The following is a 15740-nucleotide window of genomic DNA, read 5'->3' as shown; positions in this document are numbered from 1 at the left end:
GAGTTCTAGTTGAAATAAGCAAACAGATGAATAAGCTCATTTCAGCCCGCAATAAAGAATGAGGTGAATAAAAACATGAGGTGGGAGATGCGTAGGGCAGTGGGACTGCTTTAATCAAAGAAGCCTGTTGAAAGCAGTGACATGTGAGCCCTATGCCAAAGCTGGGAGGCAGGAGCAGAAGCAGTAGACCTGGGCGTGGCTGCATCATCATCCTGAGCTGGGGAAGAAAGGCAGGGCGTGTGTTTTCTGTGTCGGCCACAGTGCATCAAACTGTGCATTAACCTTTCAAGCTGGAAAAGTCAGTGACATTCTCAAGCCCTCCCTCTCATCTCCAGATTCACTGGGGACAAAGTCCAGTTAATTCATCTAAAACCTCCAAGATGGGTGTAAAGCCAGGAGCCGCCATCGTGGCCATTCGCATGCAGGTTCACATTAGATTTGGACAGCAACGAAGTCAAGAACTGGTGGGCCATAATCTTTAATCCTAGCTTGCACTCAGCAGGCAAGTAAAAACACACACTGGGCTCCAAAACTCACTGACTCATCCAAGTTTCCTAGAATCAAAGGTTTCTCACCTCACCAGTCTCATTCACCTCTGCTCCTTATCTCTTCTCTGCACAAACTGGCTCCTCCTTCAACACTCCGCCATCTTGGCTGCCTCTCCTGGCCTCCTCCACGTGGCCTCTCCCTGCTCTCCTCTCCGCTCTATCCTCTAATGCTAATCTCAGGAACCAAGAGAGCAAGCTCCCTGTCTGCCCCATTTTATAGTGTAGAAATCAAAACCTTTAATCCAATATACAAATAAGAAAGTCTCTGATACAAAGTCATTTATCTGAGGCATAATGGGATTCCTCATGAGAGTACACCACCCCACATCAAAAAGGGTGGGAAAGACTTAGTCCTCAAACCAAGCTCTAGGCTACAAGGATCCTGCCTGCCCACAGCCCACCCCAACACACATTAATATAATCACGCCCATTCCAAGTATAAGGGCAACTAATATCACCTGGCAGACGGGCTTCCACATGGGCAGTGCCATCTTTAACAAAGTGAGCATAATATATTTTATCTGCCCAACAATGGGTCTCTTTTTTTCCTTCCTGTCACTCTTTTTGGACTCTGTCACCTAGATGCTGCCTTCATTCTCCTGCCTGCCTCTGCTTTCTCCCCGCTTTCGTCCTGTCTTCAAAGACTGCTTCAACCATCTCCTGCAGCTACTTCTCAGCCACAGCTCAGACCCCTCAGTGGCTCCTGTGGCCATTGGGTGAGGTCCAAACCTCTCAGCTTCTCTTTGGAAGCCTCCAAAACATGGCCCCATCTATTTCTTGAGATTATCTCCCCACTCTGTGCCTAAACTCTGTTGTGAGAAGGTCACTCCTTTGAGGCTGAAGTATCACTCTGCTCCTAAAACACAAGTAAAATGCTAATTGAAGCCATAATCTGTCATTACTCTCCCAGCATGCATTAGGAAGGCAGATGTTCCCAGAACCAGCTCTCTGAGATGGCAGGACATCGGACCAGAACAGCATCAAAATGAAGAGGGAAGAAGAAAGAGGCAGGCTAAGAGCTAGGGTTAGGGGTCAAGTTTAAGGCTGAACCTGAACTGAGTAGCTCTGGGGGACAAGTAAAGTACACAAAGAGGGGCAGGTGAAGGAAAGGTAAGAGCCACTAATAGACAGTCAGATGATAATTTGTAAAGAATTCATAGTTTACAGAAGGCCATAGCTGGAAATGACCTTGGAGGTCATCAAGTCCCACCTTTGCACACAGAGGAGGTGTTGGTCAAATAAGTTTTTAAATATGATATATGTTTGCTCGCTTATAGTTTGCATTGGGTGTGGGGGACAGGCTGCAAGCAGGCAGGGTGGTTATAGCCTAAGGCTTAGTATCAGAGACTTCCTTGTTTGTATATTGGATTAAAGGTTTTGATTTCTACACTATAAAATGGGGACAGACCAGGAGCTTGCTCTCTCTTGGTTCCTGAGATTAGCATTAGAGGAGAGAGCAGAGAAAGGAGAGCAGATAAAGGCCACATGGAGGAGAGGAAAAGTAGGCAAGATGGCGGAGTGCTGAAGGAGAAGCCAATTTGTGCAGAGTTTGTGCAGAGAGAAGGAGATGGGGAACAGAGGTGAATAAGGCTGGTGGGCTAGAAACCTTTGATTCTAGGAAACTCGGATAAGTCAGTAGCTTTGTGAGCACTGAATGAGTGGGTTTTGGAGCCCACTGTGTGTTTTTACTTGCCCGCTGGGTGCAAGCTAGGATTAAAGCTAATGGCCCACCAGTTATTGGCTCCATTGTTTCATTATTGACTGTCCAAATCAAATGTGAACCTGCATGGGCCAGGCTGCTGTGATGGTGGCCATGGCTACTGGCTTTACCAGAGGGTAACCAAACCGGAGGGGGAAAGTGCCTTGCTCCAGGTCACAGGGTGAGTCCATAGAAGATCCTGCCTGGTCCTCAGCCCCCACACTTCCAGGCCAAGCTGCCTCATGTCACTTCCCACTAATCCATCCACCCCCCCTCTCTAGGGTGGAATGACTTCATGGAGTCAAGCCCAGAAACAGGGAACCTGATGTTGCTCTAGAATGCAGCAAAAAGCCAGTGGGAGGAGGTTTTCTCCAGCATCTGCACTTTCCCTGGCACACAGCGGAGGCACCCAGGCCCAAGAGTCTGGGTCAGAGATAGAGGTCCCTTATCTTCAGCTGTACTGATGCGACACGTTGAGAAGCTGACAGGAAAACCACCAAGTCCATTCATTTCTTTGACTGCTATGATAAGTGAATTGAATCAGTTATGCAGTCGAGCCAAGGAATTGCTTAGAGAGTTGTCATTCGGTGGCCAAGAGAAAAGAATCAACCTTTGGCAGCCAACCTAGTGGGCTCTTAGTGCTAAAAATAGTCATAGCATCATAATATTTCCAAAGAGGTTTCACATCCATTATATCAAATTCTCCACCCAACATGTCCGTGCAGTAGGTACTATTTTCACTATTTGAGGATGAGGATATGAGAGGCTAAGGGCACACGTAAGGTCACATGAGCTCATAAGTGTTAGAATTTGGGCACAGGTCTTGTGACTCAAACCCACATGACTAATAATAGTTAGCTTTAAAAAGGAATGAAATTCTGACACACGCCACAACATGAATGAACCTTGAAGCCATCAAGCTAAGTGAAAGAAGGCAGTCACAAGAGGACACAGACTATATGATTCCACTTACAGGATGTACCTGGAGGAGTCAGACTCATAGAGACAGAGACAATGGTGGTTGCCAGGGGCTAGAAGGAGGAGGGGGACACTTGCTCTCTGATGAATACACAATTTCAGTTGGGAAGATGAAGAAGTTCTGGGGATGAATAGTGGTTAAAATGGTAAAATTCACGTTATGTATACTTTGCCACAATCAAAAAATAAAAATTGAAAATATTTTTTAAAAATCCATGTAAATGCAGTGATACACGTTTTCTAACAATTCCTTTCTAAATCACAGTTTGCCGAGCACTAGAACTGAAAGGAGCCCCTAGTTTACAGAAGAGGACACCGGGGCCCAGCAAGGAAGATGGATGAACATGGGTCAGTCAGAAAGTCAGGGACAGAGCGTGTCCTCCAGCTCTCTGAGTGCGGTCCAGCCTGTTACCTCTGTCTTTTGTCAAATTTCCATGGCTAGTCGCTCAGACAGTTTGGGCTGCCATAACACAATCATACCACAGATGGGTGGCTTACACCTAACTAATTCTGGAGGTTGGAAGTCCAACATCAGGGTGCCAGGCAATTCAGTTCCTGGTGAGAACGAACCCCCTGGCTTGCTGAAAGCCGTCACTAGACTCAGAACTCCAACGGGGAGGATACCATGGCTTTGCCTATTTGCAACCCAAAAGCTCATCCCGGGACCTGGCAAATAGCAATGAAAATAATAACAGTGGGACTTTATTGAACACTTGACATGTGCCAAGCGCTGTTATAAACACTTTACCTGCACCCAAAAAAATATTTATTGAGTAAATGTTGAATGATCAAAGCCATCTTTTCTCACTATTTTTAGAATGTACCAAGAGACACATTTTTAGCCCTATCTAACACTCAAGTCCTACACCAAATGTGCAAATTAAGTCATATTAAATTGGAGAGGCTCTAAAACGGCATCAAGACTAGGCTTATTTCCGTCTTCTGGTCTGAATCCAGAATCCCAACTCATCATCAATCAGTCTGTGTAATGAATGAACATTTACTGTGAATAGATTTATCCATTCTAGATTAAGGCTTTGATTTGACAAACTGGAAAATAATGACGAAGATACATAGAGGTCTTCCCAGTTCCCTGAGCACTCTCCCATATACATTAATTCTCAGAATAGCCTTGTAAAAAGGGGAAGGACATATTGTCACTCTCATTTATGACAGAAAAGCCTAGGCTCAAAAAACCTAAATAGCTTGCCCAAGATCTCTCAACTAGTGGGAATTGCAGGCTCCATTTCCTGTCTTCTAATTCCATCCTTTTCTACTAGACTGTGCTGCCAAGTAGAACAGCATATGCCTTTTAGAAAGGGGACTGTCCGTGCAGACTGGCGAAGCTCAGCTTCCGTGTGGGTCCGCGACCCCGGCCAGCCCCTCGAGTCTGGCTTGCCCACTCTCTTGGATCACCAGCTATCCCGATTACGAGGTTTTCAATTTCTCAGGCTGCACAATGAAAGGGAGGCCTTAAGAATTCGAATCACTTCATAAAGTCTACAAAAATTAAAATACTAAAAATAAAAAAGGAGATGGAGTAATTGCCATTGAAATGATTTTTCATTTGTCCTGAAAAAAATTTTTTTTTGCTGACTCTAAATTCTGTATGACATGGGATTCAAGGAAAGACTTTGGCAAGTTTAGGAGATTTCTATTTTGTTTTCTTTTTATCCACTTTTCTAAGCATCCTTTCTATTTCCACTGTGCTTTAAAAAAGAATGCAAGAGAACCGAGGCTCTGGGGTAAAGAAAGAAGAATCCTAGAGTTACGGAGCCTGGCTAACCCCCTTTCTGTGAAGATCTGTGTACCTTTTGTGCAGTAATGAAGAGCTGGAAATAAAAGAACTGTCCCCACATTATCCACCGCGAGGCCAGCCAACAGGACCTCTGACTCGAGGAGCAAGTGCACCCTGCTGCAGGCTCTTCCCCTCGCTGCCTCTCTGCCAGACAGCGCTCTCAGGGTGACTCTGCCCACAGCGATTGTCTGTGATTTTTGGGTCAGCAGCTGCCACAGGAAAAGTATCTAATTCCACTTTCACACACTTGTGGTGTCAGCGACTCAAGCACAAATCTATGTTGGCCACATTTTAACTACTCAAGTTAAAGGCACAGGGAAAGAAGCTCACCTGTTAGAATCAATGAAGCAATCTCCTAAATCATTTCTAGGCTGTCGTCAGACAAAACTTGCCCCACCAAACATCCGACCAGGTCTGGTGTTCCAGGACACTGGTGTTTCTAAGTTCAGTCCACACTGCACACTCTAGCCAGAGATAACTTCCTAAAGCACAGATTTCTTCCCTTCCTGCCTATTTTCCAAATCGTCACTAGTGTGATTTATTTTCTCTGACACATACACTCATTTCTTCTACAAATATGGATTCAGTTGCTATCGGGTGCCAAGCACTTTTTTAGGTATGTTAAGTGATCAAAGAAGACAAGTATCTCTGTTTGTTTAGAGAGAGGAGATGTTACATAAGTAAACAAATAAACAAGATGATTTCAACTAACTATTTAATAATAGAAAGAAATCAAAATGGGTCTCAGCTAGAATGTGATGTGGGGGAGGTACTGCAGGTGGTAAGCCACCTTTGAACCAAGATCTTAGGGACAAGAAAGAAATTGTGCCAAAGAGAAGAGCATGCTAGACAAAGAAAAGAGGTGATCCAGAAGGTGGAAAGGAGTGTGGCTGTCTGCAGAACAGAGAAGGCCCAGGAGGCTGGAAGACAGTGAGGAAAGGACAGCGGTGGGCAGTGAGGCCAGGAAAGTGAGGCAGAGGCTGGAATGGCGGTGGCAGGAAAGAAAATACATGGTGGGGGTGTCAAGACATATTTTGGAGGCAGAGTTCACAGTACTTTCCGACAGATCTGACATGGGCAACGGGGAAAAGGAATCCAGGAGGATTCTGGGTCTTTGGCTTGAGCAACTGAGTAGATGGCAGTGCCATTTTGAGTGGGGACAATGAAAGGGACTGAGTTTGGAGAAAAAAATGTTTCACTTTGAGCATGTTACATTTTAAGTAGCCATTCGACATTTGAGTAAAAATGTCCAGTCTATAGCTGAATCCACAAATGCAGAGGTAAACAGAAAGTTGGGGGGACATACAAAAATTTAAGTGTCATTGGCATAGACACCTGTTAGTTGAAGCCATGGAAATTTCTAGGGAAAGATACAGAGAGGGAGGAGAAGGACCCTAGGAGCTCCAATATCACAGGCTTAGCAGTGGAATGGCCAGAGCGGTGGAGGAGGAAAATGAGTGGAGTGTCACGTACTTGAGCCAGGAGCAAAGTGATCAAGAAGGGGTGAGCAATAAGCATCCAAATGATTAAGGAGTTAGGAAGAAAAAAAAAGGAAGTGACCCACTGACCGACCAGTGGATTTGGCAAAATGCAAATCACCGGTGACCTTGGGAGGAGCAGTTTCAGTGGAATGGAGTTTAAAAAGGGAACAAGTTCTTATCTCATCATCGCCACTTTCCCATTTAAAACCCATCAATAATTCCTGTCTGTCACATGAAAAGATAACGGCCACAACTTTTTTTTTTTTTTTTTTTTTTACCATAAAAGTAACTTCCTACCATCCAACTCTATAGAGGATAACAATAATTGTCAGGGTTCTTAGTTGCAAACAGAATCCATTTTAACTCAGGGGAGCAGAAAGGGATTTATGGAAGGATATGAGGTGTCTCACAAAATGTCCAGAAGGGCCCAAGAACCAGACTTGGATGCTATTATAGTCAGAAACAGCAGATACAAGAGCAACTCTGTCAGGAGACACTCCCAAACATCTCCCAGGACAGTTCTAACACGCTGGGTCTCGAAACGCTACCAGCTGCCCCAGAAGAAGCAAGCGCCTCCCACACAGTGCCTGTCAGAAGAGCCAATCTGTCCACACAACCAGCTCCTTCCATTGTTTGCTTCATCCTTTCGCTGGCAGATCATGGCCCAGGTAGATTCCTTAAATGCTGTGGAGTCTATGGAATCTACAGTATCTGTCACCGATTTCCCCTTGTTTGGTAATTACCCTGGTTGTTATTAACCTGGTAGTACACTGGCCCATGCAGGTTCGCATTGGATTCGGACAGATGGTAATAAAACAACGAAGCTGTAAAGCCAGTAGCCACGGACTGGGCCAGGGCCACCATCAGAGCTGCCTGGCTCATGCAGGTTCGCATTGGATTCGGACAGTCGGTAAAGAAACAGCGGAGCCAAACCCTGGTTGTTATTAACCTGGTAGTACACTGGATCCGGAGGAAGCACTCTAGCCTTAACCTACGGATCATACTTGTGACTTGGTCCAGGGCAGTGAGCAAAGTTCCCACTGCCTGGCCACAGACACAGGTTCAGGAATGGACATACGACCTAATTCAGGTCAATGACATGAAAGTAGACATTTGCTTGCAGTTTTTGTGAAAGAAACTACCTTAATCTTCCAAGAGAGCTCCCAGAAGCAATTGCTTCTTTTACGCCTAGACTGAAGAAGAAGAACAGAGCCCTGGGGGGTGGAGGGGAGGAGTTAGCTGACAGCCATCTTTTGGCTGGAGGTGTATCAGCCTAGAATGAAGCTCTTACCCTGCAGAAGGCAGAAGAGAAAGACTAACAGAAGGCAGACTTTAAGAACATTATTAAGCCACTGAAATAAACCAATTCTGAAATCTGCCATACTGCTGGACTTTCCAGTTCCCTAAACCAATAAATCCCTTGTAATGGTTAAGTATGTTTGACCTGATTTTAATTAACCACAATGAAATGCATTATAATTGATTCAAGCCCTAACCATACCTCTCTGGGCTCATTTCTTAGCATCACTCATATCCAGACACATCAGCCATTTATCGTGAACCGCCATACATTCTGCTAAGATCGGTCATGCTGCTCCAATGCCCTTCCTTCATTTTCTCCTTTGTTGCCTGCCTACATCCAACTCACACTTAAAACCCAACTACAATGTCACCTCCTCTCTGAAGACTTTGATTACTCTTACCTTGCTTTATCATGGTGTACACCGCTGTCTGGTCTGTATGATGGTTAAAGATGTGTGTCCCCTTCATTAGATTATAAGCTCTCTGAGATCCAAGAAGGTTTCTCTGTTCTGAGTGCCTTTCAGAGTCTGGTGTTGTCCTTGCATCCACTGAGTGTTTAGTAACTCACTGGTGATTCCAGAAAATATGTGGACAGTGGAGATTTCCTTCTCTATGATCTTATAAAGAGCGATGGGATGGCCTTGGATAAACATTCTAGCCAATCCCCAAAGAACTGAATAGTCTTTAATAAGAGTTATTCCTAGGACCACTGAGTTCTCACAGATCACCTAACCCACCATCTCATTTTACTAAAGAGGAAAGTGAAGTCCAGAGCAGGGAGCATCATGGGCAGTTAAAGCAGAGGCCTGTCGTGAAAATGATGCTTCCTAATTCACTGTCTATGCTAGAATAGCAAGTTGCCCCTTTCCTGTTGGCCCTGAGAATTGAACATAAGCAGTACTGACCCTCACCCCTGACATCTTTGGTGTCTGCACTGTACCTTCCCCCACCACCATCTTTCAGGAGCCCCCTACTCTCTGCCTCCCTCACAACTAACAGAAGAAGGCACAGGTGGAAACTAAATCTGAAGCAGACCTAGTATATCTCCCATCTTATCCATGATAGGGAGGGGAAAACCTTATTCCTTGTAAAGGAATTTCTTCTCTCCCCCACCCCCTGCTTTTCTGAGGTATAACTGGCAAATAAAAAATTGTATATCTTTAAGGGCTATGTAAATCCAGTAGCCACAGCCACCATCACAGCAGCCTGGCCTATGCAGGTTCGCATTGGATTCGGACAGATGGTAATAAAACAACGAAGCCAAAAACTGGTGGGCAATAATCTTTAGTCCTAGCTTACACCCAGCAGGCAAGTAAAACACACACTGGGCTCCAAAACCTACTCATTCAGTGCTCACAAAGCTACTGACTTATCTGAGTTTCCTAGAATCAAAGGTTTCTAGCTCACCAGACTTATTCACCTTTGTTCCCCATCTTCTTCTTTCTGCGTGCACAAACTCTACACAAACTGGCTTTTCCTTCAGCACTCCGCCATCTTGGCTGCTTCTCCTGGCTTCCTCCACGTGGTCTTTCTCTGCTCTCCTCTCTAATGCTAATCTCAGGAACCCAGAGAGAGCAAGCTCCCAGTCTGCCCCACTTTATAGTGCAGAAATCAAAACCTTTAATCCAATATACAGAATAGGGAAGTCTCTAATACAAAGTCACTTATCTGAGGCATGATGGGATTGTACCTCCCCACATCAAAAAGGGTGGGAAAGGCTTAGTCCTAAAACCAAACCCCAGGCTACAAGGATCCTGCCTGCCCACAGCCCACCCCCAACACACATTAATATCACCTGGGTGATGGGCTTCCATGTGGGCAGCGTCATCTTTAACAAAATGAGCATAATATATTTATCTGCCCTCAGGGTACAACATGATGTTTTGGTATATCAGATGCATAGATTGTAAAATGATTACTACAATCAAGTTAATTAACACACCTCACGGAGTTAACACTTTATTATGTGTGGTGAGAACACTGAAGATCTACCCTTTTAGCAAATCTCAAGCAGTGGTAGTCAACCTGGTCCCTACCGCCCACTAGCAGGCATTCCAGCTTTCATGGTGGGTGGTAGCAGAGCAACCAAAGTATAAATAAAAAGATAGATTTAACTATAGTAAGTTGTTTTATAAAGATTTATTCTGCCAAACTTAGCGAAAATCCGACATAAAGTATTTGGTAAGTAATTATTATTATATGCTTTAACTTGCTGTAACTCTGCTTTATAAATTTTATAAAGTAAAGTGTAAAGCCAGGAGCCAGGGCCACCATCACAGCAGCCGCCCAGCCCATGCAGGTTCGCATTGGATTCGGACAGTCAGTAAAGAAACAACGGAGCCACAAACTGGTGGGCCATAGTCTTTAATTCTAGCTTGCACCCGGCGGGCAAGTAAAAAATACACACTGGGCTCCAAAACCCAGTCACATTCAGTGCTCACAAAGCTACTGATTTATCCGAGTTTCCTAGAATCAAAGGTTTCTAGCTCACCAGCCTTATTCTCCTCAGTTCCCCATCTCCTTCCTTATCCCAGATACAAACTCTGTACAAACTGGCATCTCACTCAGCACTCCGCCATCTTGGCTGCTTTTCCTGGCCTCCTCCACGTGGCCTCCTTCCGCTGCTGGCTCTACTCTCTCATGCTAATCATCCCAGGAACCAAGAGCGCAAGCTCCCGCTCCGTCCCCATTTTATAGTGTAGAAATCCAAACCCTTAATCCAATATACAAAATAGGGAAGTCTCTAATACAAAGTCACTTCTCTGAGGCATGATTGGATTGTACCACCCCACATCAAAACGGGTGGGAGAGGCTTAATCCCAAAACCAAGCCCCAGGCTACAATGATCCTGCCTGCCCCCAACACACATTAATATCACCTGGGCGACGGCATCTTTAACAAAGTGAGCATAATACATTTTATCCGCCCAACATAAAGTTACTTCCCTACTTTATAAATCACCATTACTGTGGAACCGGTGGGCGGTTAGAAAATTTTACTACTAACAGAGATACAAAAGTGGGCGGTAGGTATAAAAAGGTTGACTACCCTTGCAATACAGTAACCATGCTGTACATGAAAACCCCAGAACTTATTCGTCTTGTAACTGGAAGTTTGTACCCTTTGATTGTAGAAGGAGGTCACTGAGAGGATGTGACTGTCAGTTGACCCATGAGCTGCACCCAGACAATCAGAGCCTCCTTATCCCTCCCCTATCCTTGGAGTGTATGTTCCGCCCACTGTTCCCACACTAGGAGCCATTTTCAAGGACATGGCCTTAAGAAAGCAATGTGTTATTGAGTCCATCTGGACAATATACGTAACTGAATCTATTAAAGCTTCTATATAAACTCTTAAGATTCTGGTGGGTGGGTGCAGAGCATTACTTGTCTTGTGTTCACCAAAGACAAGCCTCGTGTACAAGTTCCCTTGCTATTTAAAACTGCCTCCTACCAATCTGGAGTGGCTGCCTCTTTCTTTGGTTTCTTCTTGCTCTCCATGTATGGGGGCCAGTTTCAGATTTTGCTTGGGGAACTCCCAAGGTTGTGAACTAACTTTGGCAAACATCTCGTTGCTCCCAACCCCAGCCCCTAAACCACCATTCTGCTCTCTGCTTCTGTAAGTTCTATATTTTTAAGTTCCGTGTCTACGTGAGGTCATACATTATTTGTCTTTCTACCTGACTTATTTCACTTAGCATAGTGTCCTCCAGGTTCATCCCTGTTGTCCCAAATGACAAGATTTCTTTCTTTTTTATGGCTGAATAATATTCCAAATATAAATATTGTTGGTCAAATAAGTTTGTAAATATGATATATATGTTTGCTCGCTTATAGTTTGCATTGGGTGTGGGGGTCAGGCTGTAAGCAGCAGGGTGGTTATAGCCTAAACTAGCTTATTTTAAGACTAAGCTTTTCACCACACCCTTGACTATGCATAATAGGAGGTGGTGCACTCTCATGAGGAATCCTATTATGCCTCAGATAAGTGATTTTGTATCAGAGACTTCCTTGTTTGTATATTGGATTAAAGGTTTTGATTTCTACACTATAAAATGGGGCAGAGGAGCCCATGCTAGGAGAGAGCAGAGAATGGCCACGTGGAGGAGAGGAGAAGCAGCCAAGATGGCGGAGTGCTGAAGGAGAAGCCAGTTTGTGCAGAGTTTGTGCAGAGAGAAGGAGATGGGGAACAGAGGTGAATAAGGCTGGTGAGGTAGAAACCTTTGATTCTAGGAAACTCGGATAAGTCAGTGGCTTTGGGAGGCCCTGAATGGAAAGGGAAGTGTTTTTCTACTGTGTGTATTTCTTGCCTGCCGGATGCAAGCTAGGATTAAAGCTAATGGCCCACCAGTTTTTGGCTCCATTGTTTCATTACCGTCTGTCCGAATCAAATGTGAACCTGCATGGGCCAGGCAGCTGTGATGGTGACCGCGGCCACTGGCCTTACATATACGTACACAGAAACATGTCTTATATATAGATGTAAAACATTTTCTTTAATGAGTTATCTACTGATGAATATTTAGTTGGTTTCTATATAGGAATTTCCAAATGAAAAGGAGGAGAGATTTAGTGAGGATAGGAGGATTTTTTCATGACCTCTGCAACTTCAGCTGCCTCCTCCTTCTCCGGTACTTTTGATCTCGTTAAGAAGCAGCCATGGGCAGGGGTTAAAAGCGGGGAGAGAATATCTGTAGAGTAAGTTCCTTGGCTGCCCTGTGCACCCTCCCTCACAGTGTGGGAGGGGCTCTCTCCTGCTCAGCCCTGTGCACTCGCCTCACAGGCTTCATCTCCCAGACTCAGGCTAGCAATTGCCTTTCAGGCAAGTGAGCAATGTGCTGCAGGGTCCCAGGGGAGGGGACATGTGACAGTGCTTCTGGGCATCTGGGATGGCTCTAAGCACATGGTGATATTTGAGCTTGTGCCTTAAGGATAAGACATCTTCTCCCCGTGAGGAAAACATGCTGATGGTGGACAGGTGGGGAGAGGGTGAAGAACATCAAAGGTAGAGAGAGGAGAACCTGTGCTGAGTCACGACGTGAAAGAACTAGGTATGTCTTGGGATGGTGTAGTGATTGAATGGTACCCCTCCCCCCCCCCCTCCAACAAATATGCCCGTGTCCTAACACCTAGGACCTGAGAATGTGACTGTATTTGGGAAAGGGGTCTTTTGCTGGTGTAATTAAGCTAAGGATCTCGAGATGAGTTCGTTCTGGATTCATCTGAATTATTATAGCAAGTGTCTTTATGATAGAAAGGCAAAGGGAGATTCAAGACAGAGGAAAAGATACAGGAGAGGGTCGTGCAAGGATGGAGGCAGAGGTCAGAGGGATGCTGTCACCACCAAGGAGCACCTGAAGCCACCAGACGCTGGCAGAGGCGCAGCAGGATTCTCACTTAGTACCTCCAGAGAGAGGATGGCCGGGCGAAACTTGATTTCAGACTTCTGGCTTCCAAAACTGTGAGTGATAACATTGCTGTTGTTTTAAGCCACTGAGTGTGGGATAACTTGTCACAGCGGCCCTAGGAAACTAATACAGATGGCCAGAAGTCCCCTGCGGCAGGAATTCAGGATGCTTTGCCGGTGTACCAGCGGCCCCGCCTGCTAGGTCTTGCCAGTGGTGTGGATCTGAGTCATTCTGTCCCTTCCTGTGTAGCAAAGACAGAGGCCACTCCAGCTAGCCTGATCCTCTACAAGGAAAGCCAAGCTTGGGAGCCAAAACCAGACATGACAGTTGAGGACAGACACCTAGGTTTCTAAAAGGGGCAGGGCCAAAGTATGCTAATGGGAGGGAAAATTCTTTCCTCGCTAGGACTTGAAATGGGATTGAATCATTTAAAAACAGACAGAAAACCCCACTGCTGTCTGGGTGAGCCATATGCGCCTCTTGGGTAACCATGGAAGGAATCAACCACTGCTCTCGGCGGGAGGGATCTGAACTGGGACCCCGACTCAGTCACCCTGGTGACAAGCGCCGGCCTCACCTCTCACTCTGGGACCTGCTGAAACCTGAGGTGTCACTCGCATTTGCAAGATCAGAGTGCTAGAACTGCCTCTTGGGTAAAGGTGTGCCGTGAGGACACCACACTGAGAACTAAAGAGGAAACCGTGTGGGAAAAGGGTCCAGTGGAGAGAAGAACATCCGGGAAGAAACGCGGACATCTTCCTTTAGGGGGACCTCAGGCCTTTAGCCCTTTTCTTGTGTGGCGTAAAAGAACGATGATTAAGTATCCGGATTTTGTATCTTGATACTATTATGTCCCTTCCTAGATCTGGGAAAGAACCTCATATAATGACACTATTGTCCAGCGGATGGGTCTGGTGAAGGCCGGCAGGGCAGAATGGGGTAGGGAGACACGGGGAAGGGATCGGCCTCAGTCGCCTCTGTTCTGTGACATTGGAAGGATGCTGTCCTCCGCAGGCATTCCTATGTATGAGAAGTCACCGTGGGCTAGGACAACAGCCAAGACCCCACCCCGCACCCCAACTAAGCTGGCAGTAAAACCGAAATACCCAGGTTTTTCAGCCAGGGAGGGGCACGATTAGATTTGCTTTTTATAGCGACCACTCTAAGAAACTGGTAACAGAAGGATCACGTTCCAGAATGTTTAAATAACAGTCTCAGAGAAAGATGGAGAAGACCAGATGAAGGCAGTGGCCGTGTGGGCAGAGGCACTGACTGGAGAGGGGGTTCTAACTTGGGCGACTGAGCTGAGAGCTGTTCTGCTAACCAGGATCTGGACAGAAGACAAGCGGCAGAATTTTCCATCTGATTTCTGTACCCAGAAGACTGAGGTCCTCGAGGGTGAAGAGAAATCCTGGCCATTTCCATGTTTGAGGCTTTGGTACTTAAATAAAAAGAAAGAAATGCAAAAACGGCACCAGACGAGTATCTCTGAAGTCTTTGTTTTTTTACACATGCACCATGCATTGTGTGTTTGTTTGCTCTTCAGAGACAATGATGGACTTTCTCTGTTACACCACTAGGGCTTTAGTCTCAGTTGTCAGTGTATGATCAGGGTCTTCTTCCAGACTTGGCAGTGCCTCACTAGGACTACATAACCCCAACTAGAGATGAGGTTACAAAGAACTATAGGGGCTTGTCATCAGTGTGAGGCCTGGGTATGCAGTCCTCTGGATAGACACCAAGGCTTGGCTGTCGATGCTCTGGGGTTGACCTTGAAAAACTGCCTAAAGGCCCAGGCTGGTTGATTGGCTCATTGGTAGAGCATCAACCAGCATGTGGATGTCCTGAGTTTGATTACCAGTCAGGACACATAGAAGAAGCAACCATCTGTTTCTCCCTCCTTCCTCTCCCACCTCTCTTCTTTCTCTTTCTCTCTCTCTCTCTCCCTCTCCCTCTCCCTCTCCCTCTCCCTTTCTCTCTCTTTCTCTTTCTCTTCCTCCTCCTCCTACAGCCATGGCTCCATTGGCTCCAGAATGCTGAGAATGGCTCCAGTGGCCTCTGCTTCAGGTGCTAAAAATAGCTTGGTTGCTGAGCAACAGAGCAAAACCCCAGATGGGCAGAGCATCGGCCCCAGACTGGGGTTGCTGTGTGGATCCCAGTGGGGTGCATGTGGGAGTCTGTCTCTCTGCTTCCCCTGTTCTCATTTAATTTTTAAAAAGAAAAAGAAAAACTTTCCAAAGAAATAACTAATTCAGAAGTGCTGGCTGGAAAGATCTAGAAGCTAGAAAGATCAGCCTGCGAGTAAAAGCTAGAAGCAAAGGGGATGGAGCCCAGAAGCATTCCCAAGCCCACCAGCCTGTAGCCATTCGAGTAGCGACTGGCTCTGAGAAGTTTCAGAACGTAGCCTGGGGCTGAATCCCTCTTAGTCCGGCTAGTCAACTCCATGAGAATGCACTCACCATTCTGTGGGAGCCTAGAGGTCCAGATCCCGTGGGAATAAGACTCCTTCCCATAACACTGTTTGAAG

The sequence above is a fragment of the Saccopteryx leptura genome, chromosome 2, assembly GCF_036850995.1.
Source record: "Saccopteryx leptura isolate mSacLep1 chromosome 2, mSacLep1_pri_phased_curated, whole genome shotgun sequence".
Classification (NCBI taxonomy): Eukaryota; Metazoa; Chordata; class Mammalia; order Chiroptera; family Emballonuridae; genus Saccopteryx; species Saccopteryx leptura.
This window is presented reverse-complemented; position numbering follows the sequence as displayed.